We start from the raw sequence: 13,552 nt of genomic DNA on the forward strand, positions 1-13,552 counted from the left end.
CTGTACCTGTAGTGACTCATGTTGAAAATTATAATCTCAGAAGCACTTTTTCAAAGCATACTAATGGGGCCTCCAGACTGCCGCTGTTTTGTCAGAGGCATTCAAGTGCATACTAGATATGTTGGTTTGCATAGTTAAACTGCATTGAAGCACTCTCGTCCCAGGACATCTGAAAAACAACCCCATAACCCATACTACTTCTTTTTTGTTTTTGTTTTTTGCAATTAGTAAAATGGCATTGAAATGCAATGAAAAGCATAAGGTGCACAAATGATTATCAAGAACAGAGGCGCCAGGTTGCCCCCAAGATCAAGGGGGCCCAGTGCATGGTGTGCATGTGCGACGTCACACATGTGGCACACATCACGTGCATGTGATGTCACGCACGGTGCATGCAATGTCATGTCACGCCATCTGAAGCAGGCCAAGTGCTCTGGAGGACCCAGCCGCTGAAGCTGTGATGTATGCCAGGCCTCCTCAATATTGAGGGTCGGTGGCGGAGCATATGCCCGCACTGCCCAGGGCGGGTGTGCTCCCAAGGAAGGCGTGGCATGGAAGGTGCCCTCCCAGGCGCAGGATAGCCACTCGGGTGCCCGGAGTGGCATGCGCGCCCTGCAGCCAGGGGCAGAGCCAGCCGCTCACGGGGGCGGAGTGAGACACGGGAGCGGAGCGAGCCGCCCATGGCGGACATTTGGCGCGCCACCCACCCGCGACTCCCAAGCCTCCCTCAAGATGTCAAAACAAAGGGGGAAGGGGGGATGCTGCCGGCAAAGTGGCACAGCTCCCCCCCTTACCCCGACGGCTCAGGGTAGGCTTGGGAGTTGCGGGCAGGTGCCGAGTCGAATGTCACCCCCCTCAGTGAGGGCACCCGGGGCAATCCACCCCCCACTGCCCCCTTCCTACACCCCTGTTGAGAGTACCTGGCCCCTTTCCATCAAATATTGGGGAGGGGCAAAGACACGTTAGCCCTCTGGAACTGGTCTCCTGAACAGGAATATGTGTAAGCACCCCACAAGCAAATCAGGATGAAGGCACACTAAAGAGGGGGCATAGACTGATGTTTGCAAACAATTAACGATGAATGATCAACAAACGGGTCATTTGGAAAAGCCTAAGGAAATTCACAAAGTGATTTTAACTTAACTGGTGGTATAGCCCATCCCCCACCCCCTGCTGGCCAGAAAGAACCAGTGCAACACCCATCTAGAAACTGATTTGATTTAACAGCATTTAAATACCACTTGGTCGTAATAAAACCTCAAAGTGTGTTACAAAATATATAATAAAACATCTCAATAATGACAGGTTGTTGTTGTTGTTGTTGTTTTAATTCGAAACCAGCTGAAATCAACAATAAGCGAAAGACAGATTAAAACGTAAGTCACTTCTGCGTGTTTGGGTAGGTTTGCTAAACGAAAAGGTTTGAAGTTAGGTGCCAGACGTCATCCCTCAGCCCAAACCATCCCTCAGGTGAAAAGTGGGCGGGACCATTCTGAGCTCCCCGGAGAAAAGACAGAATAATGAAATGCAGTAAGAAAAATCATAAATGGTTCCACTCCTGCACATGCACACACATGTACACAGAGGTGTGTGTGTGCGCGCACACACAGGTATCTATCCAAACTCAAGTGGGGCTGAGGCAAATCTAGCTGCAACTGAATTCCCCCTTCCTGCTTAACTGGCTCCTTTAACAAAGAGAGAAACTAGGCTGCTATGGCTTGATGTGATCTTAAACTCATGCTCAGTGCTAGTCATCATTCCATTGTCCTGCAGGTTACGCATTACTTGATTCATCATTTGCTCTGGCATCTCCCTCAGCGTGCAAGTCAAGCCAGCAAATGCAGTAAGTCTTCACCTCTTCCTGCTCCTCCTTCCAAGAACAACAATAAAATATGTCACACCCCAAGGCTGTTTGTTCCATCAGTGCCAATTTACCCTCCCCCAACCCTTTCCCTCCGTCATGGACAGGCAAGATGTTTCATATAAGGAATGTGCAGCGGTCTCATATGTTATATTTTGAAACCATGGGTACAGACCGTTTGCCCAAAATCTCAAAAGAGAATTAAAAGCAAACACCGTCAGGTCAAACTCAATTTAGACATAATCTTTGGGCAGATCCAAACGCCTACATTTAAAGCACTTCTAACAAGCATTAGACCCAGGTGGCGCTGTGGGTTAAACCACAGAGCCTAGGGCTTGCTGATCAGAAGGTCGGCGGTTCAAATCCCTGCGATGGGGTGAGCTCCCGTTGCCCGGTCCCAGCTCCTGCCCACCTAGCACTTCGAAAGCACGTCAAAGTGCAAGTAGATAAATAGGTACCGCTCCGGCGGGAAGGTAAACAGCGTTTCTGTGCACTGCTCTGGTTTGCCAGAAGCGTCATGCTGGCCACATGACCCAGAAGCTGTACGCCGGCTCCCTTGGCCAGTAACGCGAGATGAGCGCCGCAACCCCAGAGTCGGACATGACTGGACCTAACGGTCAGGGGTCCCTTTACCTTTAACAAGCATTCAAAACGCTTGACTTCCCCCAAAGAATCCTGGGAGCTGTAGTTTGTTAAGTGTTTTGGGCATTGGCAGCCTGAGGGGAAACAACAGTTCTCACGATTCTTTGGGAGAAGTACTGCACATTGGATATGCTGTAACTATATGGTGGAGGTCTGGCCTTTGAGTGGTATTTGAGGAAATCGCAGAGCACACTGGGGTGGGCAGAGTGGTGGGTTCACCATCACCAGCTATAGCCCTGCTGGCTCTTACTAACTAGGTCAGGGGTCAGCAACCTTTTTCAGCTGTGGACCAGTCCACCGTCCCTCAAACCATGTGGTGGGCCGTATTATATTTTGAAGGGAAAAAATGAACGAATTCCTAAGCCCCACAAATAACCCAGAGATGCATTTTACACGTTCTACTCATGTAAAAACACGCTGATTTCCAGATGGTCCGCGGGCCAGATTTAGAATGCGATTGGGCAGCTTCCAGCCCAAGGGCCTTAGGTTGCCTACCCCTGAACTAGGTAAAAGAGGGACGTGGGTGGTGCTGTGGTCTAAACCACTGGGGCTCTTGGGCTTGCCGATCGGAAGGTTGGCAGTTCGAATCCCCACGACAGGATGAGCTCCCATTGCTCTTTCCCAGCTCCTGTAAACCTAGCAGTTAGAAAGCACGGCAGTACAAGTAGATAAATAGATACCACTGTAGTGGGAAGATAAACAGCATTTCATTGTGCTCTGGTTTCCGTCACGGTGTTCTGTTGTGCCAGAAGCGGTTTAGTCATGCTGGCCACATGACCCAGAAAGCTGTCTGTGGACAAACACCGGCTCCCTCAGCCTGAAAGCGAGATGAGCGGTGCAACCCCATAGGCGCCTTTGACTGGACTTAACTGCCCAGGTGTCCTTTACCATTACGTTTTTACCTTTACTAGCTAGGGAAAACAGAAGGCCAGTTTTTCCTACCTGTTTCCCTACACCATTTTCTGAACCCCCTCCAAGGTTCCCTCTACAAGAACTGAACTGACTTTGGATCGAGCATATCCATTGCTGCCCCTGCTCTACGCTGCCCTTTAAGTGCCCCTGTTTTGGTGCTGGCAAACTTTAAGTGCTTGTGTGCCCTCTGCCATGCTTTCCAGCACATGCAACAGGAGCCTCCGCGATGAGATAGGCTGGAGGAGGGACACATCCACTAAATCAGTGATGGTCAAACTCGCCCCCACCCAGCTGTTTTTGGACTACAATTCCCATCATCCCTGACCACTGGTCCCGTTAGCTAGGGTTGATGGGAGTTGTAGTCCCAAAATAGCTGGAGGGCAAAGTTTGGCCATCGCTGCAATAAATCCCAACCCCCAACAGCATAGCACAGCAAGTGTTAGGACTGCAATATTAATGTAGTTTTTGGATAGTTGCTTTGTGACAACAAAGTTTTCCCTTCCTTCGTCTCTAAGTCCCTGGAAACCAAACTGAACACCTGGGATGTATTTATTACAATGCACAGCTGATGCCTGGTCTATATAGGCAGGAACATACATGCAAGAAACCCAGCCAGATGGGTGGGGTATAAATTATTATTAGTAGTAGTAGTAGTAGTATTAGTATCATTAGTATTATTAATATTATTAGTATTATTAGTATTATTATTCCCACCCCACAAGGTGGTAGAGTGGATTGTACCACATCACACTGCAAGAGTGGGGAGCTATTTTAATTTTTAATTTTTTAATTTTTTAATTTTTTTTGTTTTAACAGAATATAACAGGAACAAACATATAAACCTACACAAACAAACAAACAAAAATACTACAAATAAAACACTTAAATCTTAATAAACCTATCTTCATTTCTTATCATTGTAGGTTGACTTCCTCACGTCCTCTCTTCCTGCATTCCTTGAAAATCACCTTTAGTAATTTCTTTACATTATTAAAATCATTTTTTCTTTCCTAACCTTAACATCTCTTCTTTTTCTACTATCCTTATCACTTATTCAAACAGTTATAAACCTGAAATCTATCTTCTGGATCTACAACCTATTTTATCTTTCAGCTTACTTCTAATCTTTAATCTTACAATAGTTTTTTAAATACAATTTAAATTTCTTCCAATCTTCTTCCACCGCTTCGTCTCTCTGGTCACGAAGTTTCCCAGTCACCTCAGCAAGTTCCATATAGTCCATCATTTTCATCTGCCAATCTTCTATCATTGGTAACTCCTCTGTCTTCCAGTTTTTAGCTATCAAAATTCTAGCTGTTGTCGTGGCATACATAAAGAAAACCCTATCACATTTTGGGATTTCCTGATTTACAATACCAAGTAAAAAGGCTTCTGGTTTCTTACTGAAAGTGTTTTTCAACACCTTTTTCAATTCATTATAAATCCTCTCCCATAAGTCTTTTACCTTTGGGCACGTCCACCACATATGGAAAAATGTTCCTTCTACTTGCTTACATTTCCAGCTGTCCATGATACATTTTTGTATCATTTATTACTCTGTCCATGATACATTTTTGCTAATTTAACTGGTGTTAAATACCACCTATACATCATCTTCATAACATTCTCTCTAAGAATATTACATGCTGAAAATTTTATACCTGTTCTCCACAATTTTTCCCAATCCTCCATCATGATGTTGTGCTGAGTGGGGAGCTATTTTCAAATGCTGCCCTACATTTTATTTATCTATCCATCTGTTACATGTCTATTCCACCCTTCCTGCCAAGGAAAGTCAGAGCTGTAAAGAAGAAAACATTAATAATAATAATAATAATAATAATAATAATAATAATAATAGTACTTATTGTTGTTTTATTGTTTTATATTATATTTATATTTTATTTTCCCCTGACAGGACTCAAAAGGCTCCCTATAAATCAAGCACACACACACACACCAGGGAGAGGATAACTCTCTGCTTTGCTAACTTTCTATTTTCAGGGAGATTAAAAAAAAATATGCAAGAGAGCCTTCCCCAGGGACGAAGCTAGGCTTCATTTCACTGCAGTCATATAGACCCAGTTTGAGACACACACACACACACACACACACACACACACACATTTGTGTACACACACACAGGCTGGGGGCCCCAGTGGCGCCCCTCTGGATGCTTCACCTGGGGCAAACCAGCTAGAACCCCCCCGCTTCCGCTTCCCATAGCTACAGCACTGCCTTCCCTACCTGTTGTCTGAAAAGACATAGTGTGTTTTACAACCTCATCACCCTAATTCCTCCGTTCTGCCACATTCTGCTTCAGGTGTAGATCAGGCCTGAACCCTCAAAGCTACGTGGAGACATTTGCATTGAAATTGATGGAAAATTACAAACAGGAGTTTCCCTGGGTCGTTTTGGCATATCAGAAGACAGCAACAAACGGAATTAGAAAACAAAACCATTTTGCTGGCGTGGTGCAATATAAGGTTTGTCTCCTTGCAGCTTTGAGAACACAATGCTTCGCTTCAAAAAAGTGAACAACATTAACTAAACAGGCTGCCAATATCCCTTCACAGTTGACTGCTTTGGTATTTTATTTAAACTTACATGCAGTGCAACTGTGCACAGTGGATGACATGGCCGGCTTATGAAGGATTACTGATTAATGAGTGACAATGTAGGTACATGCAAGGAGAGCTTTCTCGGAGCTTTTGTTAATGCCAAGCTCACCTATGAGCTAAATTCAATTGCTGGCATTGATTTTGTCAAATAACCTTTCTGCAGCTATATGAAGGAAGCTCGATCACAACAGGTTTCCAGTCAGGAGATAAACTAAAGTTAACTTAAGTGCCATGTGTGGCAGCCCAAAGGGAAATTGCAATCAATCAAAGGCTAGCTTCCCCCCCCCCCCTTCTTGTTCCTGTTCCCTGTTTGGCATCCAAAAAGAAGGAGCTTTGGTTTCGATCCCAAGCCCAGTGAAATCAGCAAATTATTCCACGTAGCTGAACTACATGATGCAAAGTATAATTCTATAATGGGCGGATGGCTCTTGTCCTAAGGGAGCCAAGAGGCAATGAAAGTTGGAGCCAGAAAAGTGGAATCAAGACTGACCTGCTCCAATTTTTCATCATGTCTTAGAATTTCCAATCTTATACAGGCGTAAACAGAAATAAGGAAGAGCAAGTACAGTGCTACCTTGGTTCTCAAACGCCTTGGTTCCCAAACGCCGAAAACCCATAAGTAAGTGTTCTGGTTTTTGAATGTTTTTCGGAAGCCAAACGTCCAATGCGACTCTCAGCTATTGTTTCTGGGGCACCTGCACCAATCAGAAGCTGCGCCTTGGTTTTTGAACATTTCCGAAGTCAAATGGACTTCTGGAATGGATTGATTTTGGAGCTTTAAGTTTTTGCCATTTATTTTGCGTTTCTGTTTTTGAGGCTTTTTCGGTTAATTTGTTCTTGTGACTGTGTGGAACCCAGTTCAGCTACTGATTGATTGTGTGACTGTGGAAATGGATAAAAGCCCTCCATCCAAACAATGACTATCATCAATGCAGATAAGAAAAGAATTTTTTTATTTTTATCATCTACAATACTGTCTTACTTATTTTATAGTACAGTGCATTGATTATTGCTTTCATTTTATGGATCAACGGTCTCGTTAGATAGTAAAATTCATGTTAAATTGCTGTTTTAGGGGTTGTTTTTTAAAGTCTGGAACGGATTAATCCATTTTGCATTACTTCCTATGGGAAAGGGCACCTTGGTTTTGGAACGCTTTGGTTTTGGAACGGACTTCCGGAACGGATTAGTTTGAGAACCAAGGTGGTTTCTCCCATTTTCTCGGTCTTAAGTTCAGTTCTCCACATTTCTACATCAGTTTGTGGTTGTTATTGTTTTAAATCATCATGAAAATTCATCAGCGTTTTAGTGCAAATTTCTTCTCATGTACACTTTCTTGTAAGTTACTTTCGCTAATATGTGCACACTCTACAGTAGCATATGCATCTTTATGCACATTACTTGCCTGAAGAAATACATTGCAAAAATTGGAGCAGCACAAATCTTGAATGATAGCTAATCATAAATTCATAGAATTGTAGATTTCATAAAGACCCTGAGGGTCATTTAGTCCAATCCCCGTGGAATGCAGGAATATTTTGCCTGATGTGGGGCTCGAACCCATGGCCCAGAGATTAAGAGTCCAATCCTCTACCCATCTGTTTGGGTTCACATCATGTTTTGAAAAGTGTGAATTAGGTAACATCACCTTTAAATGCAAACTGGGTCCAATTTAGCAATCCTTAGTCAGAGGGTTTTAGGAGTTCTTCTCTGGGAGACCCAGCCTGACGGGCAGGGTACAAATAAGTTATTATTATTATTATTAGTAGTAGTAGTAGTAGTAAGTATACAGAGGGTATTTTCCCCCCATACAACAGATCAATACAAAAACAAGTAGAGGTCATTCCTTTCTGACTTTAGTCTCTCTCTCTCTCTCTCACACACACACACACACATACACACACACTTCACAAACCTATGAATTTGTTATCAGACAGTTGGGTGGGGGACTTCATTGGCCCAAGCCATAAAAACCGTAAAAGGACCCCTGGATGGTTAAGTCCAGTCAAAGGCGACTATGGAGTTGCAGTGCTCATCTTGCTTTCAGGCCGAGGGAGCCGGTGTTTGTCCACAGAAAGCTTTCCGGGCCATGTGGCCAGCAGCACTAAACCACTTCGGATGCAACAGAACATCATGACGAAAACCAGAACTCACGGAAATGCCCTTTAGTTTCCTGCCGCAGTGGTACCTATTTATCTACATGCACTGGTGTGCTTTCAAACTAATAGGTTGGCAGGAGTTGGGAGAGAGCAACAGGAGCTCATCCCATCATGGGGATTTGAACCACCGACCTTCCAATCAACAAGCCCAAGAGGCTCAGTGATTTAGACCACAGCACCACCCGTGTCCTTATGGCCCAAGCCATAAAGCCAGCAAATAGGTTGTTTAAACCCATCACTTTGTTTTTCCCAAATTAAAACGCTGCCCTTTCCAATTTCTCTGAAATGACATAGAAAGTGGGGTGGCAGTTTAAAAATTCAGGAACAGAAAGAAATGAACTAGGAGGAAGGAACTCTGACGGGATGGATATGGCTGCTTCAGGAAGCAGCAGGCCACAGGTTGCCCACCTATAGAGGGATGGGGCAGCTCAGGCCTGGCCCCTAGGGGCCTAACGTGGCCTGCCAGCCCAACCCTCAGAACTCTCCTCAGGCCACACTCTTCACTGGCCCCCCACTTTGCCAATTGAATGTTTTTGCCTGGCTGGAATGTGTCATTGAACTCTGATTATGCCTCTTCCTTGTCTTGGGTGGAGGGCAGAAAGAGCTATGGGAGCCTGCAGTACCAAGGCAAAATTTGCACAAATTTCTCTGAGCTGGCCCTGCTCAACCATTGGCATGTGGCTCTTAGAAGTTTGACCGGAAGGAAAGGTGACCCTAAGGCTGAGGAAGTTCCCTCTACCCTCTCCTAGTAGTATATGGAGAGCTTGCCACTTGGAGTGAAGGTTCGTGTATGTTAATGCTCCCAACCAGAGGAAAAGCTCAAATGGCTTCTCTGTGAATCTTGTGAATTCAGTGCCATGTGACTTAGGAATAGATCGTGCCTCTGGGCATATGCAGAATGCCTGTTCTTCCCCAGTAAGTAACCACTACCACCACACATATACATTTGGGATCGAAGAAAGGAGTTCCAGGTCTAGGGACATAATCCTTGAACCCCACACTTCTATTTAAAAACAAAACAAAACAAAACAAAAACACTGAGCAATGATCCCATCCCAAGAGCTAATGATGGGTTACAGGGGCACACAACATGAAAAGGCTTGTCTTTTCCTGAAGGCTCGCTATCCAAACTCCAACACTATTAGCATAAATGAGTTACCGCTCCCTTCATAATCGAGCACAACCCCCCACCCAGAAAACTCCTCCACCTCCTTCGTGATCTGGAAATTCCACAAACCCAGAACAATATTTTAAACGCAGTCTGTGGAGCAACATCTGTCTCTGAGCAGCATTTCCCACATTCCTGACCTTGGGCTCCCCACAGTTCTCTTTAGTTTCTCCGCAGGCTCCTTCCTGAACTACTTACATCTTGCTTATTATTTCCCAGGCTTCTCCAGAACATTATCCTTAATCCCTCCAGTTTTCTGTTTAATGTCTCCATCCTTGGTGGCCATATCTCTGAAGTATTCCTCGCTGTGAGGCCAAAGGGGAGGCTGTTTTGGTCTTCTCCCAATACTTGGCAAACAGATGAGACTTCATTAATTTGGGGTGCTCTTCAACAGCAGAGACACCAGAGAGATAAGCTGCAACAATATTTCATCCCCCCTTTTTGTGACTGCCACTATCTGATGGATTCTCCATACATGACTCCCCCAGCCTATCTCACCTGAGCTATGTCTATCCACACAAACATTCAGGTGCATGGTATCGCCTCACATCCTATGGTGAAGTACATCCGGAGACAGACAGACAGACAGACAGACAGACAGATAGGATTCAGCTTAATTGTTCTTTTCAGGTAATTGCGATGGCATTCCAACAGCTGACTCCAGCACTTGACAGCAAATATGCTTGCCACGAAAGGATGCCAAAAAAAAAATGTGCGCAGCGAATCTGGAAACGACCCAATGGTCATGTGAGCAGGACACCGAGGCACATGCACACACAAATCACACGCACACGCCAAACTGCAGACAGATCTGCTCTGTTCCAGAGCTGAAACTCCTCTCTTTTCAGTTTGAAGGCTTTGCTTTTAAAGATGCAATTCTAGCCTATTCAACAGTAGTCCGGGCTGCTTTTAAAACGTCGAGGTACTGCGTGTCTGATGTTTGCTCTAGACTTCTGCATCTGTTTAGTTATGTGTTTACAAAGCACGTTGATGAGTATAGTTAAAATGAAGATGTTTAATGTGGCCCCCTGCCCCCCCCCCCGCCGCCACAATATACCTGTGTTGAATTTACACTTCGATGCAAGCACAAGTGCTATAAAATAAGCTAAAGCCAGCAGGCTTTCCTGACACGCAGGCTATGTGCTGAATGCAGATGGAGTCTGTCACATTCAGTTGCCTCCAGCTGTTGTTTCTTTGTCTGCCTGCCCCAAGTCCAGGATGAAGGAATTTCAATGATCTCTGTTGAAAGGGGCCATACTAACAGGACTTCCTATGCAGCAGGCTTTCATTTCCCTCTGCTTTTTGCACACAAAAGATGAGCTTGTCAGTGCATAACCATTTCCATTGGCTGCTTCAGAAGCTGGGAAATAACGATGTGAGAAGACCCATTTCATCCTACCTTCAAATAACTTTTTGAGCCAATTGTCTGGCCTGGAGAAAGAGAGCCCTACCCTCAGCATCTGTGGCAGAGTGATACAATGTCCAGCATATAATGTAGCCTGATTTCTGAAGAAATGTTTCTTCCTTAATCCTGCTCCACATTAAGGGTGTTAACTGGTCGCAGTATGATATTCAGTGAGTGGAGAGAAAAAAGCTCCCATTTTTCTTTTGTGGAGTCTGAAAGTGTTTTTCCGCCACTAAGTATGCTAGCTGACAAATATATCAACGGCTCCCATTGGAGAAGGAGCCACCATTTACTTGGGGCCTGTTCACAATGGGGGAAGTTGCAGCTCAGTCGCCGCAAGAGTTCCTGACTACACACATGTACAGCTTGCTTCATTTACAGGTAGGTAGCCGTGTTGGTCTGCCGTAGTCAAAAAAAAATAAAAAAAAATAAAAAACATTCCTTCCAGTAGCACCTTAGAGACCAACTACCCGTAAGTTTGTTCTTGGTATGAGCTTTCATGTGCATGCACACTTCTTCAGATATATTCCAGGTGCTACTGGAAGGAATGTTTTTATTTTTTTAGCTTGCTTCATTACAGCCTTCTCCTGTTCGGTTGTGTACCCATGTGCTTGACTGCCTGCAGGAAAAATTTCACAGGGTGGAAACGAATGCAACACTTGTAAAAGAGCCTAGTAAACCTGTGTCGGATTCATGGAGTGTGCATTTGTGTGTGCACACAACATCCACTGGCATACCTTCGAAGGAAGAGCCTTCTAGGCAGACTGCAGCCACCTGATGATATTAGGAAGCAAGCATGGCGGAAAACTGTCCCCGTCGCCACAAAGCTAGCCACTTACTCGATCTGACCTTGGAGAAATTATTCTGCTGTAATGCTTTGTTGTGGCTGTTGGGCCAGACGTGGCTGGTTCCTGCTGGAATCGGCTTGGAGCAGCGAGCTCTGACCTCCTTCGTGACCTCTGCTTTCCTCCGTTTTCATGCTTTAGCTATTTCCCATGCTACAGTATGTCTGCCTTTTTGCTGGCTTGTCTGCTGCCTTGATTCCCCATTAGCTGGCAAGAACAGGGGCAGATGGCAGCAGGTGGTTACAACAGAGCTGTCACACTCTGCTTTAGCTGGAATGCAAAAGGGCTGCATAGTTCTGCCGACTATTGTACTGCCGACTGGACTGCGGCCAGTCTGCTCTCAGCACAAAAAGAACCCGCAATCCTGTAGAAGTACAAATTATTGAGATTTGAAAAGCTATACTTTCCGTGTATCAGAACCTACCGACGATTTCATTTTCTAAGCGATGAAAAATTCTCTGTTGCTTGCCTGCCGTCCAGCCTATTAAAATAGTGCTCATAAATTTAAACCAGGTGTACAAAGAAGACAAAAGAATGTTATGAATGTAGCCTTGCGAAATCGGTTGGAAGTATCTACAGTGCTCCGTTGTGCGACGTACAAAGGGAATCCAGATCTTCCTCTTTCCTTCTTTGTTTATTTTCAATCTGCAATTACACATCAGATTTTCCAGAAAGATAAATTTATACAAACAAGAAAGAAAAGCAGGAATTGTATAAACGGGGAATGGTGGACATACAAAAGGAACCTTGTGTGCTGCTAGCGTAAGGCAATCTGTATTTCATTAATGAAAATGAAGTGGTTTGAATCCTTTCTCAGCTTTTCTGTATTATTGGATAAAATATGTTTGGCAGCCTCTTCTCGCCTGGAGGAAAAGAAGCAAAACCCAACAAGGGACTAATAGATAAGATGCAATGTACTAAAATCTTGTCCATGATTGCTGGAGGTGCTTGGCGATGCGTTTCGTGGAGTCAAGGAGGCCTCTGTTTTTGTTCATGCATCTTTCTGCAGCACAGAAACTCATCTGAAATCTCCATCTGTGCTGACTTCCCACCATGTGGTTGGTTTTTCATGTGAGTCCTGGAGGCAGCAACCACCAGTTCTCCCTCCCTACTCCCATCATGCATGTACAAAACACTGTTGTCATGCTTCCACATTCATTACACCTTCATATAACAGCGTCAATTAAAAAGGGAACATGTAGATCACTATGCAAAGGGGGGGGAAGAGTAGTATGTACCACTCGACACACTGTACAATCTGAAATATATTTCTGTTACAGAAAATGTCTGGATGGTCCTAGTTTGTTCCTTGCATCCATCAACACACACATTAAAACGCTAGGAAACATCTCAGGATTTGCCTGAGCAAAGCAGGTGACATTTTCTGGACACGGGTGGCGCTGTGGTCTAAACCATTGAGCCTCTTGGGCTTGCCCATCAGAAGGTCAACGGTTCGAATCCCCATGACGGAGGAAGCTCCCGCTGCTCTGTTCGAGCTCATGCCAACAACCTAGCAGTTCGAAAGCACGCCAGTACAAGTAGATAAATAGGCACCGCTGTGGCAGGAAGGTAAACGGCGTTTCTGTGCGCTCTGGTTTCCATCATGGTGTTCCGTTGCACCAGAAGCAGTTTAGTCATGCTGGCAACATGGCCCGGAAAGCTGTCTGTGGACAAACACCGGCTCCCTCGGCCTGAAAGCAAGATGAGCACCACAAACCCATAGTCACCTTTGACTGGACTTAACTGTCCAGGGGCCCTTTACCTTTTTTACTTTCTGGGTCCAGCCAGACCTATTCCCTCCGAAGAGCAATGCAACTTATCCAGCCCATTTTGTCTGTGAATACGCCGGTCCTCATTCCATTGCATATCCGATTTGTTGGACCAGAGGATGAACAGGCACTTGAAGAAATGCTCTATCATATCAGTGAAGCCGAGGAGG

The sequence above is a fragment of the Lacerta agilis genome, chromosome 10 (assembly GCF_009819535.1).
Source record: "Lacerta agilis isolate rLacAgi1 chromosome 10, rLacAgi1.pri, whole genome shotgun sequence".
In the NCBI taxonomy this organism is placed as follows: domain Eukaryota; kingdom Metazoa; phylum Chordata; class Lepidosauria; order Squamata; family Lacertidae; genus Lacerta; species Lacerta agilis.